Source organism: Musca autumnalis, unplaced genomic scaffold (genome assembly GCF_047663935.1).
Source record: "Musca autumnalis isolate F117 unplaced genomic scaffold, ASM4766393v1 scaffold_4, whole genome shotgun sequence".
Taxonomy (NCBI): Eukaryota; Metazoa; Arthropoda; class Insecta; order Diptera; family Muscidae; genus Musca; species Musca autumnalis.
Genome location: NW_027411977.1, coordinates 117,834,283 through 117,851,083, shown reverse-complemented (window position 1 = coordinate 117,851,083; position 16,801 = coordinate 117,834,283). Strand labels below are relative to the sequence as shown.

The 16,801-nt window shown below is 35.9% G+C and overlaps 1 protein-coding gene across 5 annotated transcripts in view; it reads right to left on the bottom strand.

Annotated features, from left to right (window-relative positions):
- kst (spectrin beta chain, non-erythrocytic 5 kst) overlaps positions 1 to 16,493 on the bottom strand; it is a 204,228-nt gene extending 187,735 nt beyond the window's left edge. For 3 of the 5 annotated variants that reach the window (XM_073983951.1, XM_073983945.1, XM_073983947.1), the window contains exons 1-2: positions 16,302 to 16,493; positions 6,629 to 7,426 (exon numbers count right to left, since the gene is read on the bottom strand). The gene's annotated coding sequence lies outside the window, so the exon portion shown is untranslated. Of the gene's footprint in view, positions 1 to 6,628; positions 7,427 to 15,280 lie in introns of all 5 variants that reach the window. The other 2 variants (XM_073983946.1, XM_073983948.1) reach the window with 1 other exon arrangement.
- Between the last annotated feature and the right edge of the window lie 308 nt (positions 16,494 to 16,801).

Below are 16,801 nucleotides of genomic sequence, written 5' to 3'. Positions count from 1 at the left end.
TGAAAAAAGGTCGCTTCTTTAGACACTTTCTGAAAAAAGGTCGCTTCTTTAGACACTTTCTGAAAAAAGGTCGCTTCTTTAGACACTTTCTGAAAAAAGGTCGCTTCTTTAGACCCTTTCTGAAAAAAGGGATGCTTCTATATACCCTTCCTGAAAGACATGTAGCTTCTATAGACCCTTCCTGAAAGAAAGGTTGCTTCTATAGAACCTTCCTGAAAGAAAGCGAGCTTCTGCAGACCCTTCCTAAAAAAAAGGTTGCTTCTGTAAATCTTTTTCTGAAAGAAAGGGTGCTTCTATAGACCATTAATGAAAGAAAGGATGCTTTTATAAACCCTTTCTGAAAGACCCTTTCTCAAAGAAAGGGTGCTTCTATAGACCCTCAAAGGGTGTTTCTATTGAAAATTTCTCAAAGGGTGTTTCTATTGAACATTTCTCAAAGGGTGTTTCTATTGAACATTTCTCAAAGGGTGTTTCTATTGAACATTTCTGAAAGAAATGGTGCTTCTATAGACGCTTTCTGAAATAAATTGTGCTTATATCAAACATTTCTGAAAGAAAGGGTGCTTCTATAGACCCTTTCTAAGAGAACTGATGGGGGTAGGTGGCGATATCAGAAACTATACTATTTTGTGGCTTTTAAGAAAGTACATCAATTTGATCTACCACTTAAAAACTGAATACTTTTCGGGTTCATTATGGACCAGAAGGTTCAAACACATATTCACAAATTACCTAATAAAATTGGCGCCCAACGTGGGGCCCCTTAAATGACACACTACAATATGTCTTACTTCTGTCCTAAGTTTATTATTTATGGTAACATTTTCTCAAATAAAACAATCAAATGACCTAAGCAATTTCACATTCAAAGCAAAAATTCCCAACGAATTCATTCCACTGTCCATTAATAAACACAAAAAAATAGTCGGTCATATTGTTTATGTTTAATTTTTCAATTTTTCTGTTTTGCTCCAGTCTTCAACAACATCATCATCACCGTCGTCTTCCGTCGTCATTGTGTAGAAATGGTCTTTACGTTCATCGTTGAAATACTCAACGCGCCATAAACTTTGCGACTCCCTAAGTAAACTTTGAAATTTATGGTATTTGTATTTCTTGCTAAAGATGCTGATGATGAAGATGATGTCCATATTGCTGTGTTTTCTGTGGTGCCTAGACTTAACTGGGACTGAGCGGTACTCTGGGTGTTGGTTTTCAGCATCACATCATCAATGTTGTTGCTTCGTAGTCGTTGTTGTGGTCGAACTCTTTTACTTCCTCATACATATGGGCGAACGAAACTTGAAACTGTTTAAGTTTTTTTGCGAATCCCAAGCAAAACTACGAGCTAGCAAAGAAGAGGAGGAAGCCCATGTTTGGTTGGTAGCCGGCACGGTGCGCATGTGTGTGGGAGTTAATGTTGTTTTAAAGTGCCCGAGGGCATGTTAAAATGCCGAGTGGTGTGGCAATGTTATGGATGGGCCTTAATTTAATTAATTCCAGGATTATAATCAATAAAATTTTGTTTATATGCTAAAATGGATTTTGGTGCTTTTGATGTCGGTGTGTGATGTCTTTACTTTCAAGGTCCTTATATGGATGGGAATTATATACATGCATATTGGTTGTTTATTTTTATTGGACATAATTGTAGAGGTTTAATAGTCATCATGGGTGTAAACCTTATTAATTTTGACAATGTTTTTCGAAAAGAAAAACTTCGTGGGTATGCAACTGTTCTTGGAGGCAATGAGTTTGATAAATTGTATGGAAAATCAGCTTACCAAATAGAGGTTTTAAGAGATTTATGCCACTGTTTTTCTGGTGTTTCTTTGAAAAATGTCATAAATGCTAGTTTGGGCGCCACTTTTGTATTTATTATCGGCGGAAATCGCATTTCATGAGGTAGTACACAAATATAGAGAGAACCTTCGAAATGAATATACATACACTGGTATACGTGTATGCGGATGATTGTACGATCTTGGCATCGGGTCCTATCGTTGATGACATATGTATGTGAGATAGGTTAAATATCTACATAGCTGCCTTAATATAGGTCTTCTATCTGAAGAATATAAAAATATTCACCACTAAATCCATTGCCACACTATTAACAACATTGACGGCTAGAATGAGGCTCTCTCTCTGCACATATTGGTAGATGGTGTCCTAACTACGACTACTATCTACCCCAAGATATTGGGTGTAATGTTCGTCAGCATGTTAAGTTTGTCCATGTCTTGCGGCAAGCTCAAAAGTAGTGGCCGGCAGCACATAGGTTGCTGACAATAAAAAACCTTGTCAGCAGCGTCAGTGTGATATGCAAATATTTTCGCTACGCAAAGAAAAATATTTTTTTTATTAATTTTCTCGTTTAGAGTTAAGCTTAATGATCTGAAATTATTTGCAAGTGAAAAAGGAAAGCCATGGACTCGAACCCACATAGTCACCATAACGATAAGTTCTAGGACAGAGAAGCCATTACATAGTCGATACGTCCGAAGATTTGCTTTACCACCAATGAAACCAGGTAACGTAATTTGGTGACTATGTGGGTTCGAGTCCATGGCTTTCCTTTTTCACTTGCAAATAATTTCAGATCATTAAGCTTAACTCTAAACGAGAAAATTAATAAAATCATTAAAAAAATGATCTTCGCCCTAACAGGCAAAATTTCGAAAAATATTTAAACCTATCAGAATTCCTCCATGAAGGCTGCAACAGGGTGCCTTCTCATAAGGAGACGAATATTTTACCGGTACATCAATGCAACAAGATGTTGTCGATGCCTTATCTGCTTGGATGCTACGGCTGTGAGTTGATAGGGATCCACTAAATCGTGGCAATTGGACGGGCTCGTCTCACCTAGTCATGTCAGTAGAAATCTTCATGATCTGGAGAGAGAGAGAGGTCCAAAGGCTTAAGCAAAAACCTCTAAATCAATGAGGCAGGCTCGAAAGCATTACGGAGGCAATATAAAGTGTGAATGCCGTACTAGTATATCATCCCTCATCAATCGCAACGGAAGAATGCCCGACATAAGATCCGCCACCCAACACAATGGTGCTTTTATAGGCCCTTTTTTTGAAAGAAAGGGTGCTTCCATAGACCCTTTCGGAAAGAAAGGGTGCTTCTATAGACCCTTTCGGAAAGAAAGTGTGCTTCCATAGACCCTTTCGGAAATGAAGGGTACTACTATAGACTCTTTTGGAAAGAAAGTGTGCTTCTATAGACCCTTTCGGAAAGAAAGGCTGCTTCCATAGACCCTTTCAGAAAGACAGGGTGCTTCTATAGACCCCTTAAGAAAGAAAGGGTGCTTCTATAGACCCTTTCGGAAAGAAAGGGTGCTTCTATAGACCCTTTCGGAAAGAAAGGGTGCTTCTATAGACCCTTTCGGAATGAAATGGTACTTCTATAGACCCTTTCGGAATGAAATGGTACTTCTATTGACACTTTCGAAAAGAAAGGGTGCTTCTATAGACCCTTTCGGAAACAAAGGGTGTTTCTATATACGCTTTTGGAAAGAATGAGTGTTTCTATAGGCCCTTTCGGAAAGAAAGGGTGCTTCTATAGAACCTTTCGGAAAGAAAGGGTGCTTCTACAGACCCTTTCGGAAAGAAAGCGTTCTTCTACAGACACTTCCTGAAAGAAATGGTGCCTCTATAGACCCCCTCTGAAAGATAGGGTGCCTCTATAGACCCCTTCTGAAAGAATGGGTGCTTCTGTAGACCCTTTCGGAAAGAAAGCGTGCTTCTATAGACCCCCTCTGAAAGAAAGGGTGCCTCTATAGACCCCTTCTGAAAGAATGGGTGCTTCTGTAGACACTTTCGGAAAGAAAGCGTGCTTCTATAGACCACCTCTGAAAGAAAGGGTGCCTCTATAGACCCCTTCTGAAAGAATGGGTGCTTCTGTAGACTCCATCTGAAAGAATGGGGCCTCTATAGACCCTTTCGGAAACAATGGGTGTTTCTATATACCCTTTTGGAAAGGAAGGGTGTTTCTATATACCCTTTTGAAAGAAAGGGTGATTCTATAAACGCTTTCGGAAAGAAAGGGTGCTTCTATAGACCCTTTCGCAAAGAATGGGTGCCTCTACAGACCCCTTCTAAAAAATTGGTGCTTCTATAGACCCTTTCGGAAAGAAACGCTGCCTCTATAGACCGCTTCTAAAAAATGGGTGCTTCTATAGACCCTTTCGGAAAGAAACGCTGCCTCTATAGACCCCTTCTAAAAAATGGGTGCTTCTCTAGACCCTTTCGGAAAGAAACGCTGCCTCTATAGACCCCTTCTAAAAAATGGGTGCTTCTATAGACCCTTTCGGAAAGAAAGGGTGCTTCTATAGACCCTTTCGGAAAGAAAGGGTGCTTCTATATAGACCCTTTCGGAAAGAAAGGCTGCTTCTATATAGGCCCTTTCGGAAAGAAAGGGTGCTTCTATAGACCCTTTCGGAAAGAAAGGGTGCTTCTATAGACCCTTTTTAAAAAAAGGGTGCTCCTATACTGAAAGAAACGTTTGCTTCTATAGACCCTTTCGGAGAGAAAGGGTGCTCCTATACTGAAAGAAACGTTTGCTTCTATAGACCCTTTCGGAGAGAAAGGGTGCTCCTATAGACCCTTATTAAAAGAAAGGCTGCTTCTATAGAACGTTTCTAACAGAAAGGGTGCTTCGATAGACCTTTTCTTAAAGAAAGGGTGTTTCAAAAGACCTTTTTTGAAAGAAAAGGTACTTCCATAAAATGTTTCGAAAAAAAATGGTGCTTCTGTAAACCCTTTTGGAACGAAAGGCTGCTTCCATATACCCTTTCTGAAAGAAAGGCTGCTTCTATAGACCTTTTCTGAAAGAAAGGCTGCTTTTGTAGACCGTTCCTGAAAAAAGACTGCTTCCATAGACCCTTTCTGAAAGAAAAACTGCTTTTATACACCCTTTTTGAAAGAACGGCTGATTTAATAGACACATTCTGATCTTATCCAGATACATAATCCTGTCCGTATTCGTTTCAAAAAAACTTCAGGTTCTCCAGCAACACTGATCGACAGCAGTTCCATACCATAACTGAATCTCCTTCATACTTCACAGTTGGAATAATCTTTTTAGGCTGCAATTACTTGTTTTGCGCCATATTTCGGTGATGATTTTTTATTATACCCTCAGCCTTTAGGCTAAGGAGGGTATATACACTTTGATACGATGAAAATGTGCCTCATCGAAATAATGGTTTTAGACCCCAAGTATGTTTGGACGAAATGTGTTTCACACAATTTGGAGTCGATCTAGCCATGTCCGTCCGTCTGTCTGTCTGTCCTGCTGGCTGGAGCGCACTATAAATCTCGAACGGATTAACCGATTCGGTTCAAATTTTGGCTTTTGTAATATTTTGCCCAAACTTAGTTTAAGTTCGAAGATGAGCTACATCGGTCCACTCCTTCCGGTACCTCCCCCACAAAAGTTCGAAAATGTTCGGAAAGTTTGTGCGCACGATAACTCTTGAAGGAAGTGACCGATTTGGTCCATATTTCGTATAGTGTAAACTTTCTACCAGGGTAATATGAGGTTCCAATATGGTCTCAATAGGTCCACTCCTTCGGGTACCTCCCACACAAGATTTCGGAAAAATTCAGTTTAGGGCCATCTCTCGAATCGCTTTGATTTTTGTTTTAGCAAGTTGTATTCACTGCCCTCCATACGACGGTACAAGTTTCATCAGGGGCAAGTCCATACCTCCTGAGAAAATAGCGTGAAAGTTGCAAAAAACCCCTATGACACCGTGTAAGGTGGTTGGAGCGCAAGATAACTCTCGAACGGATCTGCTGATTCGGTCCAAAATATTGTCTTAGTAATATTTTGTCCAAATATAGTTTAAGTTTAAAGATAAGCCATATCGGTCCACTCCTTAAGGTACCTCTTCCACAAAATTTCAAAAATGTTCGAAAAAATTGTTCGTACGGTAACTCTTGAAGGGAGTGGCCAGATTGGTCTATACTTTACACATCCTAATATATCTACCAGATATAGATCAGGTTCAAATATGGACTATATTTGTCCACTCCATCCGGTACCTCCCACACAAAATTTCGGATAAGTTCACTTTAAGACCTGATATCGAATCACTTTGATTTTTGTTGAAGCAACTTGCATTCGTTGCTCATTTACGATGGTTAAAGTTTTTTTAGGGGCAAGTCCATACTTCTTGAGCAAACAGACCGAAGAGTGTAAAAACCCCCTATGGCACCATATGTTGCGGCTGGAGATCCACTTCCATAGCGGTCAATGTCGATCCGTCGATCTGTTCAAACGCCCAAAATTTTTAAAACCCCATAAATACATACGTATTTTGGGAAAAAATTGTTTCAATATACACAGGCTGAGGGTATATCTCTGTCGGCAAAGCCGACTGATACTTTTTAACTTGTTTTCTTGGTCCGTTTAGGTTTATTTGTACTTTTTTTTTAGCTTGTAGACCTAAATTCTGTAAACGAAAATTCCTCTCTATTTAATTTATCCCGACGTTTCGTCAATTTTTGTTGATACCTTCATTTCATTAAATAGTCATATACTGTTGTCCTTCTCTGCCCTCCAAGGCATTTCGCTTAATAATTTACTCTGTAGAAAAAATGGCTTAACTTACCTTTAACAGCTTCGTAGTATCCCAAATCCAGCGTGAATGATTTTTATATAACTGCCAATAAAAAGAAAAGCTTTATCCCAATAGGCGTAGAACCAGCAACTGGCAAGCGCGTTAACTGCTAAAAACTCTCCCTTATTTCTAAAACGCACACACACACACACGAAGTAATCCTTTCTTTTTTTTCAAAATTCTTTTCAATGATGTTGCAAAAACGAACTAGAAAGGTCTTAGAAAGATTTGAAAGTCATGCGCACACGTTTTGTTTTAATGTTCTGTGATTGTGACTTTGTTGTTGTAAATGTTACGATTTGTTTTACGAACAGAAAAAATGCCAGGAGATAACGCGTAACAGACAAACAATGTCGTTTTTAGAGTTCACCCAAAGAAACCGGAAAATTTTCAGAAACGAAGAAAACAAATCAAAGATAAGCTTTGAATTTACAATAATTTGGGTTTTCTGTCTCCCTAAGCAGAAAATTCTACTGTTTTGTTTTTTTTTTTTTTTAGTTTTCTTGGTAAAACGCCGCGTTTCGCGTATTTTTGTTTCTTTCGTTTTTTCGCTTTATATTTCTTAACTTCTATCCGCGCGCTGACGACGACAACGACTAATCTTTGAGCGCTCGCTGTACTCGCTTTCAAGTGATACTTTTGTTGAGATTCCTCTACCACCTCCAGTAAGACTTGTTGGTTTCTTTTTTTAAGTTTCGTGGCCGGTGTTGCTGGTGCTGTTGTTGTTGATCATTACCAGATACTGTTTTACTCCTCCAGTATTTACAATGTTGTTTATGTTGATCGAAGCTGGAAAAGAGAAAAAATGAGTTATTGGAAAAAAACTCTCAGGAGAGTACACAATAAATTTAAATATGTTAATGTTAGTTTTTGTTTTCGTGAGATATTTATTCGGGAGAAGTGAAAACATTTCAATATTGTTGGAGAAGTGAAAAAGCTCGGCTTAATAACTTTGTTGACCTTAATTTACAGCAAGAGCAGAGACCGAGTCGCACAAACAACTGCTCCCTCCCGGCGGGCGGGAGAACTAAAAACTTGTTTTAATACCATTACAAAAAAAATCACACACAAATTACACACCTCAGCGAGATCGGTTTTTTATGATGACGTAGTTCATAAAAAATAAATAAGTCTGTAATTTGTTTTTGTCGGTTTACTTTTTCATATAATTTTGTTTACATTTTTGCATTGTACTGAATTTTTTATTGTTGCATGCACAATACTTTTATTTTCGACAATTATATAAAGTAAATACAGTGGCTCAATGACTAGGAATTGTTAACGAAATTGTATAATTAAAAAAAGAAAATAATTCACACCTCACATAATAGGTTTGTCTGGTTACTTTCCCAGCAAGAATTGTTCAGCAAGAACTTTCTCAGAGAGTAAGGAGTTTTTATTCTCTTTTACAAGAAAATTGTGAAAAGTAAACAGACACCTTTCCAGACACACAGAACAATTTGTCCGCCAATGAAGGAACCAAAGCAAGCAAAAATGTTGTATTTTATTAGAAATAAGAAAGAAAATGGCCCAAAAAAGAAATTTTTCCACGATTGCACAAACGTAAATCATCAAATAATTAATAACAGATGATTGATTGTTTTCAGGAAGAAGAAGAGTTGCAAGTGCTTGCTAGAAGAAATTTGCAAAACTATCAGTAAAAGAACTGTCAAAATGTCTCTCGAATCGCTCTCTTTTGCTGACATTTTGTGTTAACAGGCGACTTCCAGCAACAATTGGTACAAATTGTTACAAATTTTTGGGGTAACCAGAAAGACCTAATATTGGAAGTCGTGCAATGTAGAGTTGTGTGCACTCCTTTTGATACAGTTTATTGGTAAGCAAGCCAGTTTGTAGATCCCTACAAACAGCAAAATCATTTTTCCAATGACAGAGAAGAGTGTATAAATTTCTAAAATTTTGTTCTAAATTTCCGACTTAAGTTGCGAACAATTTGCGTTAATTCACGATACGGAAATTAATAATGGAGTGGAGTTCGAGTCCAAGTCGAAATCGAAATCGCAACTGGCAATGGAAATACAATATAAAAAACCTTTTGGACAGTGAAACAAAATCAGTTGTGCTTTTATTAAATGCGAGCTGAGGAAATAAATTCAGTTGCGATTTAATTTAATGGTGACTTTTTATAATTTGTATTATCATATAAAAATATTTCTTTATTAACAAAGTCATGTTTTACAAAGTTTTTTATACTAAGAATTCATGGTAATGGTTTCGCAAAAAAGAAAATTGAATAATAATAATTGGCAATTTTTTGTGATAAAAACATTTGTCATAATTTAATGAGTATTTACTTTAATTGTAAATTGTTTACTTCACGACCATATAGTATGTTTATCATTTTTTCTGATAGGATCGATGTCTGGAATATAATAATTATAATTGTTCCACAAAAATCCCAGAAGAGACTTCTCTCATATAAATGAGTGCACCCCGATTCATATTACATCTATGATATGGGATCTACTGTTTATCACCGAGTCCGAGCGGTATGTCTTAAGACACTACATGCAGAGAAGTTTTACATGGCTAGAATACCAAGGAAATGTCGCCAACATTAGTGAGGGGTATTTTTCCACCGTTAAAAATTTGATGTTGCCGGACGGGGAATCTTGTCAACGACCTTCAGCGTGCAAGGCGGGTGTGCACACCATGGCATCACGGCGGCACCCTCGATGTCTCGAATATACAGATTCTAAACTCCCCGAAGACTGGAGAATCTCCTAAGAAGTGCAGCATAGTTTCCTCCTTATTTAGATGGCACAAAGTACTCATTCTATCACCGTTTCCTCTATTAAAAGATGTAGCATTTAAATTTATCAAACCATATCTCGCTTTAAAAACCAGGGTTTATTAGTAAAATAAATTTCTCCCCAGGTGTGATCTAACCCCCTGTTTTTGTAACTTATTTTTGTTCGTTCGTCTATATTCGTAATAATTTAGGCATCCATAGCTTAGCCCCCTGAAGACATACATACCTAATTGTTCGTATACCCGTTCCATACATCGCTAAGAATTCCTCATTTAAAAATTATCGCTCTACATTTGCGCTAAAGCGAGTAAATCGATCTACAAAATTTGACAATTCGTGTGAGAAGAATAAAACTTTTTACAAAAACAGGGGGTAAATGTTTGTATGTATATTCTGGATTGACTTTGAAGTTTTAGTTCTAAATTTTTATGAAGCATGTGAAATTGTTCACTATCAATGATATTTGTGTTAAATAATTTCCACTCGTATTCGTTCACAATGTTCGGTCACTGAACATTCAATAGTTGAGCTTTAGTTTTAACGTCAGCTACCCACTATATATCTTCATCCAGTAATATATTTGTTATTTGCTTTGGTAATCGGTTTTCGTGAAATTTGTACAAAATTTGATGGATATATTGTAAGTGCAAATTTAATGTATATAAATGACTGATTTCTGAGAATGTCTCTAGCATTAAAGCATAGTTGGGCGTAAAGCAACGTATTTTCAGATTTTTTTTTTAACGTAACCTTGCAGCTTGCCAATTCCATCAAAATATGAAAAACCACATGCCTGAACAGCTAGATATACTTCCACTTCATTTGAATTTGTATATCGTGTTTTTTTCAGAAAATTTGCCAAAGTAGAATTTATGGCCATTTTAGATTGATTTATTCTCTCCTCTACATGTTTTGAAAAGGAGAGTTTCGTCGTCAGTGTAATTCTTGAAAAATTTTATATCATCTCCCATGTATGCCCATTTTTCATCTCTGCTTAGTCGACCTTCTTTTCTAAACATTAGTATTTGTGATTTGCACATGTTAACTTTGAAATTCCATGTTGTAAAAGATGGACTTCTAGATTTGATATCATTGTCCGTAATGTGGATATGTCATCTGCCAACAGTACCCCAGCAAAATTTGAAGGAAGGAGTTCCATGCGATGACGTGATTTCATGGCATCTTTTGCATTGGTTCAAAGGAAGTCGTGAAAGATCCGATCTTTCCATTAGCATTTGAACCCATTCCATCGATTCAATAGAGTTGAATTTTGAGTTTTTATTTGTACACATTTTTCTAAATATATAAAATTAATTATTTACAATAGGCTTGATGTTGTCGGAGACTCGAAATCACAACCAACATTGTTAAAACTCTCGTCATATGATAATGTCATTGCAAAGGGTTGGTGTAAATGACATGCCAAAGCATTGGTGGATATGACATGCCAAAGTATTGGTAAAACGACATGTCAAGGCATTGGTGTAAATGACATGCTTTGGATCCAAAAATGAATAGCATCTTTTGGGGTCCACGCTCATATAAAATTCATCGTTGAAGATGCTAATAAGATGACATGCCAGATCACTTGCATCCATGATTGAATGGCATCTTTGGCATCGAACATTTTGCTGGGTACTATATCGTCCGTATATAATAATAGATGCCTTATGCTACAAATATTGATTCCTCTTGTAGATGTTCAAGTACATCATTGACGTATAGCGAGAAGAGGATTGGCGACAACAAACAATCTTGTTTGACCCCTGAATTAGTTTCGAAGTAATAATTCCTGTCCAGACCGCACATTCTGTTTTATTATATATGTTTTCGATTATTTTAACAAACTTGCTGGATATGCTAATTTGACATAGCTTGTAAATTAAAGATATTCTGAAGACATTGTCGAATGCTACCTCAAAATCAACAAAAAAGGTATACACTTTCTTGTTTTCTTTATGTTTGTGACTCGCGATAGAGGCAGGATTATAAATATTGTTGGTGGTTAAATCCGGCTTTGTACTCGGTTATGACTTGATAGTGTTCTACCCAGCTACATAACCTTTCATTTAAGATGCCCATCATTATTTTAGCCATATAATTCATAAATGCTATTCCTCTATAATTTGACGGATCTGTTGTATCTCCTTTTTTGCGAATTGGAAATATAAACATCTTGAAGAAACAGTTATCAATTATTTCTGTATTGAGAATGATGTTATATCTCTTCGTTAAAGCTTTGTGAATGTTCTCTGGAGCATAGACAATATGTTCATAGGGAATTCGGTCTTCTCAATCGACCTTGTTCATCTTCACTTTTTTCAACATATTCTTTAGTTCTTCCAAACTGATATCATTATCCAGGATAGGATATGTATACAAAGGCCGACTTCCGTATTGTCAGTTGCTTTGTATTCGTGCATGAAACTAGGGGTTCTTTTATCGATTTCCACACTACTACAATTTCATAAAATTACTCTACTATGGAACTCGATTTAAGAACCCCTAGTTTCATGCACGAATACAAAGCAACTGACAATACGGAAGTCGGGCAAATTTGGTGCATAACTTATTTGAACTTCATTCTACTGTGGATTTAATAGCCCTTCAAAATAATGTTTAAAGTTGTTTGCTGATATTGCAGAACATAGTTAGAACTTTTGATTTCTTATTTCGATCACTGTTTTTCGCCACTGCTTTGCGTCGTTAACATTATTAATTTTATCGAGTATAATTAATAGGGTTGAAGTTTTTTTATTTGGGATGACGACTTCTATTTTGTTTTTCAAAATAGTCAGGCTTAATCCCATAGTCGTTGTTTTAATATTTTATTAAAACAACTTTAATTTATTAGTGGGAAAAAATTGTTTTTCAAAATAGTGCCTTACTCCTTGGAAAACATCACCAATTTTTCCCACTAATAAATTAAAGTTGTTTTAATAAAAATTAAAACAACGACTAATGGATTAGGCCTGACTATTTTGAAAAACAAAATAGAAGTCGTCATCCCAAATAAAAAAACTCCAACCCTCCTAATTGGGAGACCGGGCACCGTCGAAATGTTGTTTATTGCTGTAGTATGCAATACCAACAAATTAGTTATGTGTTTTTTCGTCGAGAATTGACGAACGCATAGCAGTGGGAAAGTTTTGGTTTTGTTTGCAAGTGAAGTTGCTCGAGTTTAGGTAGTGCCAAAGAAATTCTCGATCAGAGTGTTTCTTTGTACACGTATCTATTTGAGCGGGCAATTGACACTCGGGTATAAAAAGTTTCTTGTTGAAAAACAAGAAACAGGGGAACTGATGAAGATCTGTGGCGAGATCTGAAACTATAGTCTTCCCTGCCTTACTCCTTGGCCAATTTTTTCCCACTAATACATTAAAGTTGTTTTAATAAAATGTTATGGGATTTAGCCTGACTATTTTGAAAAACGAGTTTAATTAATCTTATCTCTTTGCTTAATGCAGAAATGCGCTTATAGGCCTTGTGGGACTCTAAGTACCTTTGTCTCGATTTCACTGTATTATATAAGAGGTAGTTTACACTATATATCAATGTCATATGACACGAAATAAAAACATTCCATATTATGCCACGCAGGCAATGTGAAGACGTAATTCTATTACATTTTTGCTGGTGTGGACGCATAGAGTAAATGGCGTAAGGAAAATCTCCAATATTGCACATATTAGCGAAAATATAACGATGGAAAATTTCATGTCATATGACATTTACATATAGTGTAAACTACCCCTAACTTGTGGTTCTTTAAGGGATCATACATTTTTTTGTCTCGCGTTGTAACATTATACCACGATTGCTTTGGCGTGAATACCGTTCTTCCGTTTGGTTCTGTTATTATTGACGATTTTATAATTTTTCCACGATCATCCAATGTTGTTTCGCTGATTCTGTTGAAAGATGTATCGGAGTTTCCTTGGAGCTTTGCACAGTATATTTCTTTATTGTTGCGTTTTCACATTGAAGTAGTTTAGTTTTATTGGCAGATGGGTCCGATCCTGTTCTATTTTCCACAGAGAATTCAGAAACAAGAAGATCTCTTGTGATACTGCGCAGATATCTTTTACTGATTGACCAATTGAATTAAGAAAAGTCAGATCTCCCTTAACATCTCCACACCTTCGACCATTTAGAATAAGCAAATTGTTGTTAGTACATAGTTCTATAAGTTGGTTTCCTTTTCTGTTCACTTGCTTATCGATATACATATGTGTTTGCAATCCTGCCGTTAATAATTACATATATATCTCATATCTTCTAAACGGATGAAGATAGAGCTATGAAATTTGGAGGAGATTTTTATCGAATAGAGCTCTTTTGCACAGTTAAAAAAAGCATGTATGTATTTTTAAATGTATATCCCTGGATACAAGACCATAATGGCTCCTTGGGAGTGCAATAGATCCTTTTATAAAAAAAAATAACTAGAATGTCCTCCCATTTAAAGACAATAGGAAAATACTATAAGGTTTTTCTGAGAAGAATGTACAAGACCTAGAACAAGAATTTGTGGGATCTGAAATGAATATTTCAAAATATTTATATATTTCTTGAAGATTCACACTACATGTGCAATTGTAATTCGATTGTCATGGACTTCAAGATTTTTTTGAGGATTAATTGGGCAAAAAAATGTTCTCGATATTTATTTTTGTTGAATATAGAAAAACATTTTTGTCCGGAGTCGGAATCGATTTTTTTCGGTTAGACTCCGACTCCAGTGGGCCCATTCTGTAACATTTATCGATTGAAAAGTCCCCCTTGAGACCTATTCTGTAACTTTTTAACAACTTTACTCATTGTTTATTTTACAACAATTTCATTTGATTGTTTTGTAGTTGTTACAAAAACAAAAGAAATTTTAACAACTTTTCAATCGATAATTTAATTTTTCAGAAAAATTGCTCAACTAAAACTCGCAGACTCCGACTCCGAAACTATGTATAAAATACATGTCTCGAGATTCATTCAATTAGTTATGTGTTAAGAAAGTCCATAAAGCTTCCAGTTACGCCGTACAGTTAAAGTTTTTGCAGAAGAATATCACGATCCACGAGGTCAAAGGCCTTCGACAAATATTCCTTTATTCAATTCATTACAAATGGGGGGTTATTCTGAAGGTAAATTCTCCGCGAGTTTGATCACTTTGTCCTTTAAGTTGATACTTCAGAGAAAAAACTCACGAGGATTTGTTCGTTCCGAATAGCCCCCATGATGTTTTGGACATTAACAGTAGCTTCCTTCCTCTGCGAAATCCATATTAGAATTTATTAAATAAATGATTCTCTAAAAAGTAACATGTTAACTGATCATATAAAAGGTGCTCAAAAATGTTGTTATTGACGGGTAGTATAGAAATTGGACGGAATTGATCAGCTGTGACTGCTTTGGCTTCCTTTGGAATTGATCTCCTCGATAAATAGATGTATCAACCACGTCATTGAAAATATTTGACAAAATCGATGCAACGCAAGTTTTAGGTTTGAATATTAATTTAATCAAATTTCTTTAGTTTTTATTTTTTTTTATTTTTTGTAACAGGACATTCTTTTATAAGGAAATTGTCCTAAGTTTGTTTGCAGTGCGCCTCTGAGAACAATTTTTGTTCAAAATGTTGATGTCATTAATTTGAAATCTTCAAAATTTTATAATCTTATTAGAAACAAATTGAACAAAATATTGGATTGCCATCACATCCTTTTCAGTATTTTACTTTCAAATATTAATTCTTGTATGACACACAGTATGTAGGTTTTTGAACACTTTTCATTCTTTTTATTTGTATAATATAAAATTTAAAAAATCTTTTTTTTGTCATTAAACCATTTTAAAATAATTTTTTTACTAACTTTAGGCAACACAAAATTATATTGGAATTTTGTTAATAATTCTTAACTAAAACTGGTTTTCATTTTTTATTATTAACATTTGCACATTGTTGTTGTTTGTAATAATTTGTGTTAATTTTTTTTAATTCAAGTGTAGAACTACGCGTTGATTTTAACCGATTGCCACGACGGATTGAAATGAATTCCAAACAACTCTTTGAGCGAGCTGCTACCAACACCACCAACGGAATAATATTTTCTTTTTCGTTTCGATTTTTTGCGGTCCCCTTACGGTTTGTGTGCGGGGCAAGAAGCGGCATGTGTACAACACTAATGAATATCGTAGCGTAGTGCTCTGCGTCGTGCGCTCTGGACTCTTTTTTTCTGTGTTCTCTCATCAGAAACAACAACTCAATAAGTTGAGGTGGCTGGCTGATGGTTAGGTTACCCCACAGATGTTGTTTCGTGTCGTATGTTATTTGGTTTCAGCGTGTGATGGTTTTTCTTGTATTTTGTCGTGTTGTTCTTTTTATTATTATTATTTGTTGTTTGTCTATTTGGAACTTTAGCAGTGACTGGGGCCAGGCCGGTGTTCTATTTGTCCCCTCTTTGAAATATTTAGCTGCTTGGCACAGCTACCGACCCACTGTACCAATCAACCAAACCGACCGACCTGTGTGGATGTGTATGAGTGAATTGGAGTTGGTTCTCTGGTTGCGGTTGTTGCTTGTTTTGGTATGCGTTTTTCTTATTCTTTTTTTTTTTTTTTGTTTTAACACAAATACTCTAGCATATCACATCACCACAACACAATACAAACTGGTTTAGCAAATTTCAAAAAAGAAAGAAAAAAATATTCGTACAAAACTTATCCATACAACATTCCTAAGCTTGAAGCCAGAAAAAATTGTTTTAAATAGGCAATTTTTGTTGCGTTTTATAAAAATGTTGAACTTCAAACTCCAAGATGTTTTTCACTTTTCTCCCCTTCGATTTTTTTTATTTAATTACACCTTATAATAGGTACAATATTGAATATTACATTTTTATTTCTCCAAAAAACTAAGACACCAAAATTATAATCTTGGTTAGCTTTTTTGTTGTTGTAATTGGTATTTGCTGTTTTATTTCTTCTTCGTTTTCTTTTAAACACGATTTTGAACTATTTTTTCCGCACACACGTCCGTTCGATTTAAAACACAATCTCTCAACTGAAACTGGAAAACAGAATCTTAAAACGTTTTACCTACCGTAAATTTCAATTCAAGAGTCGGTTTTATTTTTGTACTTGTTGCGTTGCGTTAATAGATTCCCTCTCCCGCTCTTGTTTTCGAATGCACACAAACATGTTGTTTACCTTTCCCAATGTTTGGGGCTCTCACACAGTATCTCAGCTGCCTTGCTCTCGTTTTCTTCCTTGCACATTTTACGTACATAAGTGTTACACATACATTCATACTTACATTTGTCAATTTGCCGATCAACAAACAACAGCAACATCAATGAAAAATAATCACAATTCCATCTCACCTGAATATTTCT